Raw genomic sequence first — 7,443 nt, forward strand, 5'->3', positions numbered from 1 at the left:
GCTCACTGCAACCTCCACCTCCCGGATCCAAAGATTTCTCTTGCTTCAGCCTCCTAAGTAGCTGGGATTGCAGAAATGCATCACCGCTCCAGGTTTATTTTGTATTTTGAGTAAAGACAGTGTTTGATCACATTGGTGAGGCTGGTCTCAAACTCCTGACCTCAGGTGATCTGCCTACCTCAGCCTCCCAAAGTGCTGGGATTACAGGTGCGAGCCACTGGGCCTGGCCTCCTTTTCCTTTTATTTTTGATTCTTTTGCTTTCTAAAACTTAATTTCTGTTTCATACTCCTTTTCCCATAGCTTCAGTACTTCCTGCAAAATGCTGTTGTCATAACTCAGCAATGTCCTTCCATTGTTTCTCTATATTCTGGTTGCGATAGCATTCGCACTTGGTGCAGACACTGTAAGTAGCAAAGGAAAAAACAGATTCTTTACTCACTAATCATTGTCTCAGTCTTCATGTCAACTGGGATGGTGACAGAGGTTAATCATGGAGCAGGTGTCCATCTGTATCGGGCAGTGCCTATGAGCAATGGTCATCAATGAGTCATCTCTGAATCAACAACTTTGGTAGATGATTGTGTACTTTTCAAATAAAGATCAACCATTTGGGCTAGGTGAAACCACTGGTTGGGCCAAGGTGCAGTAAGTCATGTACAAGACCAAAAATTGACATAAACATCAGCTGACAGTGGTTTTGAACCTTTGCACTCTTTTAAAATAAGGTTTCTTATTAAAAGACGCCTTTTAGTACGTTTAGTAAGGTTTCTTTTTCAACACATTGATTTCTTTGCCAAAGAACTTTGTGGACTAAGGGTAGTTTCAGATGGCCCTAAAATTTCACTTTTAAAATTCATTAAATTGCATTTGTTTTATGTCTTATGAGACTCTCCACCTTATGAAAATTTCATCACTTTTTAAAGTTAATTTCATTAATCTTCCTAGTTGTTCCTTGATCTTTCGAAATATGAACTAATGTTATGAGTTCTTCTCTGTGAAAAAAATGTTTATATCTGTTTAAATTCCTTGTTAATTTTTATTGAAACCGGCTTAAAATGTTACCGTGGAGAAAAATTGATTCCTTTTGTTTAAAGCAGTATATATCAGACAGGGCTGTTTTTAATAAATAGGCTGGAACATTGTATCTGAATTAAAAATTAAAAACAATTACAGTAGAATGGGCTAAGAGTTGAGGTATAGCCGGGTACAGAGGGTCACACCTGTAATGTCAGCCCTTTGGGAGGCTGTGTTGTGGACATTGCTTGAGCCCAGGAATGGTCGAGCCCAGGAATGGTCGAGACCAGCCTGGGCAACACAGCGAGACCCCATCTCTACACAAAATTTAAAAAATTAGCTGGGTGTGGTGGTGCATGCCTGGAGTTCTAGGCTGAGGAAGGAGGATTATTTCAGCTGGCGAGTTTAAAGCTACAGTGAGCTATGATGGCACTGCACTCCAGCCTGGGTAACAGAGCCAGACATGACCTCAGAAAGAAAAAAAAAAAAAAAAAGAGTTGACCTTGAAAAAAGAGAATGATAAGGACGAGGAATTCTGAAATTAGCAGACCTGATCTGAAGTGTAGGCCAAGCCCTCACTGGCTATGAGAGTTGCAGCAGGTGAGCGAGCTGCTCCCAGTGGTTCTCACGTATGTAACGGAGGCGGTGGTTGTGATGCCGTCTCCCTGCCTTTGGAGGGTTTTTCTGAGGAACACAGGAGTTGAGTGCTTAGCCGCATGCTGCATGGCATGGACTAAATATTCTATTTTTTAAAGCAAGCTTATGATTTACTGTCTGCTTTTATGTTTAAAAACTAGAGAAAAGCTTTTTGTTTAGAATGCTCACTAGGGGGCCAGGCGTGGTGGCTCATGCCTGTAATCCCAGCAGTTTGGGAGTCCAACGCAAGCAATCTCTTGAGGTCATGAGTTTGAGACCAGCCTGGGAAACATGGTGAAACCCAGTCTCTACTAAAAATACTAAAAATACAAATATTAGCTGGGTGTGATGGGGTGCGCCTGGAGTCCCATAGTCCCAGTTACTTGGGAGGCTGAGGTGGGAGGATCGCTTGAGCCTGGGAGGTTGAGGCTGAAGTGAGCTGAGATTGTACCACTGTACTCTATTGTAGCCTGGGCAACAGAGCCAGACCAGGTCTCAAAAAGATTGCTCAGTATGGGTGGAAGACATGACTGAAGGTATTCCCATACTTAAGAAAAAAATGTAGTGATATGACTAAGCTCTGACCCATAAAGGAAGTGCCATTTTTGTCTACTCTGAGTGAAATTGAACCTAAACTAAGTCTTTTTTTGTTTTGTTTTTAATTGACAAGTGAGAATTATAATATATACTTATGGGGTGCAGTGTGATGTTTCCATGCATGTATAGTACATTGTGGAATGATCAAATCAGGCTAATTAGCATCTCTATCACCTCAAATATTTATCATTTCTTTATGGTGAGAACATTTAAAATCCCTTGCTATTCAGCTTCAATACTAGAGGACAACTAAATATTCACCCCCCATTTTTTTTTTTGAGATCGAGTTTTGCTGTGTCACCCAGGCTGGAGTGCAATGGCGTGATCTCGGTTCACTGCAGCCTCTGCCTACCAGATTCTAGCAGTTCTCCCACCTCAGCTTCCAAGTAGCTGGGATTACGGGGGACGGCCAGCAGGCCTGGCCAATTTTTGTATTTTTAGTCGAGAGGTGGTTTTGCCATGTTAGCCAGGCTGGTCTCAAACTCCATACGTGAGGTGATCTGACTGCCTCAGCCTCCCAAAGTGCTGAGTCAATGTGCTTGGTCTAAAATCCACTTTTTAAGATTTCTTTTTTTTTTTTTTTTTTNACACATGTCTGTTCTCTAGCTATTTGGAGACCCTCCTCCAAAAGATAAAGGATGGCTTTGAGCAAACATGATCTCTTTTCCTAACAGCTGCTGTATTTATGGGAAATATCCCTGCCTGTGACTGTCTGATGATTCTATCATCTTATCTGTTGAACAGTTGAGTAGCTTACCACTGATGATTTCTTATGTTTCTTGTGACCTTCGGGGATTCCTTACTGGAGTCTTCAAAGGTAAAGACCTGAGTAGTAAGCTACTTAACTCCCAGAGAGGAGAGAGCCTATTTTCGTCTTTCCATGTGTTCCAGATACAGTACTTTAATTTTCTAAGTATCTAACGGTCAATGATGGGCCTTCGCCTGCAGTATGGATTGCATCAGATGCCCAGAAAGCATGATTTATAAATACTTGATGCCTTTTATATGCTTAGGTGAATGGAATCTACGATAAGTATAATAAAGATTAGACACTGGTAAAATTTGGTTTCCAGGTAGCCGTATTGTAAATTTTAAGTGCTGACGATCAACTCGGAGCAGAAGTTTTGTGCAGTGACCCAAGGGCGTGCATTTGTCGTCAGGGTCACCCATGTCACTATTATTTTATTTTTATTTCATTCTCTTTTTTTTTTTTTTTTTTTTTTTTTTTTTTTTTTTTTTTTTTTTTTTTTTTTTTTTTTTTAAATAGAGATGAGGGACATTTTCTGTTTTCCAGGCTGATCTTAAACTCCTCAGCTCAAGTGATCCTCCTGCTTTGGCCTCCCTCAGTCATGGGTTGACAGGTGGGAGCCATTACAATCTGCCTATATTATCACCTTTCACCCACTTCTCACATTTCTCTAATCTCTCATCTGTTCAGACAAAAGAAAGTTGTGGATTCAGTTAAACAAATCAGTTTAAAGTTTTTTGTTGATAGGGGTAGTGGGGTGAGGTCCTCAAGCTGTGAACTTGAGAGAATAATCACAAATCTATGCCACAAATAACTACGGGTACTCAGAATCCCCAAGGCTACATCTACAATCATAAACATCTGCAGTGATGGCTAAGGGATGCCCTTCAGGCCCCAGCGACCTTTATCTACCGTTTTTTTCTTTTTCTTTCTTTCTTTTTTTTTTTTTTTTTTAAAGACAGAGTCTTGCTCTGTTGCCCAGGCTGAAGTGATCTCACTGCAACCTCTGCTTCCCCGGTTCAAGTGATTCTCCTGCCTCAGTCTCCCAAGTAGCTGGGATTACAGGCATGGACCACCATACCCAGCTAAATTTTTATATTTTAGCAGAGATGAGGTTTCGCCATGTTGTCCAGGCTGGTCTGGAACTCCTGACCTCCTGATCTACCCGCCTCGGCCTCCCAAAGTGCTGGGATTACAGGCATGAGCCACCCCGCCCATCCAGATGTTTTGTTATTTCTCCTTGAAACAGAAGGTGACTGCACTTGATTGCCCTCAAGGAATGCCTAGGAGGTTTATGGTTTTGCTGACTGTGCAGGCAGGGGCTGCTTAGGAGGGCTGGGTTGGAGAGGGGCCTGGGGACTGGGACTGGGCTTTGTGTTTTTTTGTTTTTTTTCTTTTTGAGAGGAAGTCTCGTTCTGTTGTCGAGGCTGGAGTGTAATGGTGCAATCTTGGCTCACTGCAACCTCCGCCTCCCAGGTTCAAGCCAATCTCCTACCTCAGCCTCCCGAGTAGCTGGGTTTACAGGTGTGTGCCACCATGCCTGGCCAATTTTTAGTAGAGACAGGATTTCACCATGTCAGCCAGGCTTGTCTCGAACTCCTGACCTTGTGATCCACCCATGTCAGCTTCCCAAAGTGCTGGGATTACAGGCATGAGCCACCTCATCCGGCCGATGGGACTGGACTTTGAATAGTGGATGTACCTAATTAATGGGAAGATAAATTTAAGTTACCCAAGTTTTCCTCTCAAATGGTATATACCCTGTGGATTCTTCTATAGCAAGTAGAAACTAAAAACAGAACTCAAACGTAAAAACTGAACTTTCAGTAGAACCAAGGGTTTAGTTTTTAGCTTTCCTTCCTTTTTCCGTCCATGGTTCTGGAGGTACTAAGCAGTGTGGAATTCTCAAGAGATGCAGGTATATGCAGAGCAGCATTTTGTTGCATTAAATGATTCATATCATTCTTAAATTTCTACATATAGTCTGGGAGCAGTGGTTCATGCCTGTAATCCCAGCACTTTGGGAGGCTGAGCTGGGCTGATCGCTTGAGCCCAGGAGTTCAATACCAGCCTGGACAACAAAGTGAGACTTCAGCTCTACAAAAAATAAACAAAATTAGCCTGGCATGGCTGTGTGTGCCTGTAATCTCAGCCACTTGGGAGGCTGAGGCAGGAGAGTCACTTGAACTCAGGAGGTGGAGGTTGCAGTGAGCTGAGATCATGCGACTGCCCGCTAGCCTGGACAACACAGTGAGACTGTCGTTAAAAGATTAAAAAAAAAAAAAAAACTGAGTATGGTGGCACATGCCTGTAGTCCCAGCTACTCAGGAAGCTGAGGTGGGATGGGAGGATCCCTTGAGCCTAGAAGGTTGAGGCTGCGGTGAGCTATGATCACACAACTACAATCCAGCCTGGGTAACAGAGCGAGATCCTGACTCAAAAAAAAACAAAAAAACAAAAAAAAGAGTTTCTATATGTATGTAGGCCTAGGAGGGTAAAACAGAAATTATAATGGCAATTAAGTGAACATTGAAGTCTAGAATTACAAATAGTTTCATTTTTATGAATATATTTAATGAGATTGAAGTAAATTTTCAAAAACTAAATGTTTAAGTTTAGTTTAAAATTGTTGTATACATTAATTATAATGTATATTTTGCCTTTATTTTAATTAATCTCTTTATAGAAGAAAACATCTTTTTAAAAAGAACATACAAATATTTGATTTTTCACATTTACATTCCCTTTTGGATAAAATATACTCAAATTTTGGACAGAGTTAAAAAATTAAAGAATTCTTTAGGTGATTACTGATAATTGAGCAAAAATTATATAAGTATCTTCATTATATTATAATTATTGATTTTTGTGGAAAGGCAAAGCAACTTTATGAAATTATAATTTATGAGGTACATATTTTTATGTTACTTATCTAACAATCACTGGTGCATTGACAAAACATTCTGACATATACAAAAACAATTCAGCCACCTGCTGTTTTACTGATTTTTAGTTACATAAAATTAATAGCTTAATATACTGTTTTTTAAATATTATGAAAATGTATTTGTCAAGGTGCGGGAACAATAAACAATATCATAGCTCTTTAGATGGATTTTTAATGTGAAAATATTTGGACAAATATGTGTCTACATTTGTCAATTGACCCTCTAGTCCCCAAATGTTAGCAGCAGGTCTAGAATGAGGCAGAGTAGAGCATCTAAAGGGAAACAGTCATTCTCATTTCCCTACTGAATTCTAGAGAAGATTTTATAGAAAGATCCTTTATAGCCACATGGCAGAAATTATTTTGCCTATACTGACCTCACAGAAATTGACCCACAGGTTGGTTGCGGTAGCTCATGCCTGTAATCCCAGCACTTTGGGAGGCCAAAGTGGATGGATTAAAAGGTCAGGAGTTCTGAGGCCAGCCTGAGCAACATGGTAAAACCCTGTCTCTACTAAAAAAAAATACAAAAATAAGCCGGGCGTGGTGGCTCAAGCCTGTAATCCCAGCTACTTGGGAGGCTGAGGCAGGAGAATGCAACCTGGGCAACAGAGCAAGACTCTGTCTCAAAAAAAGTAAAAATAAAAATAAAAAAATAAAAAGAAAGAAATTGACCCATATATTTCTGTTAATTGTAGTTCCATATTCAAAGTTCCTTGACGCCAGAAGTTGTTGTGTCTCTCACAGTCCTGGTCTGTAAGAACAGACCCTTTGATAGTAGAATTGCATCAAATACGGATCAAGAAAACAAAAGGGGATTAGAGGGTAGAATTTATAATAACCACTCTTCTAAAAAAAAAGTGGGATTGATGTCTTATTGTGGGAAAAATTAGAGCATTTTAGAGTTGTCATTTTTTACCAAAACTGTGCTTAGATTTTGTCATTTTAGCGATGAGCATATTTATGTACTGTTCCTCTACAAAAATGTTATGCACCTACTTTGGTATTTACATGAAATTGGAAGCCTTGTAGATGAGTTAGTAACTGTCTTATCATATGAGGTATGCATCATACTGTTATTACGTGAATTCAAGATAAAAATACATTCAAAGTTCATTCTCTACAGAATTTACATTATCATCTCAGTTCTATTTTTTTCCTTGTAAGTACATTAAAGTAAAAACACAGGGCTTTTTGTACTATCAAAACACATCTGTGAAAATGTGATTGCATCTGTACTGATGTTAACGTTTGAATTTTTCTCACTTTACTGTCAGTGAAATTAATCTGGAGAGTTTTACATGTGGGCCATGTGACTTGCCTCTAGGGAAAAGTATTGAATTTTTCTCCTTAGAACCTGAACACACATGTCTGTTCTCTAGCTATTTGGAGACCCTCCTCCAAAAGATAAAGGATGGCTTTGAGCAAACATGATCTCTTTTCCTAACAGCTGCTGTATTTATGGGAAATATCCCTGCCTGTGACTGTCTGATGATTCTA

This window comes from Cebus imitator, unplaced genomic scaffold, assembly GCF_001604975.1.
Source record: "Cebus imitator isolate Cc_AM_T3 unplaced genomic scaffold, Cebus_imitator-1.0 Scaffold61, whole genome shotgun sequence".
Classification (NCBI taxonomy): Eukaryota; Metazoa; Chordata; class Mammalia; order Primates; family Cebidae; genus Cebus; species Cebus imitator.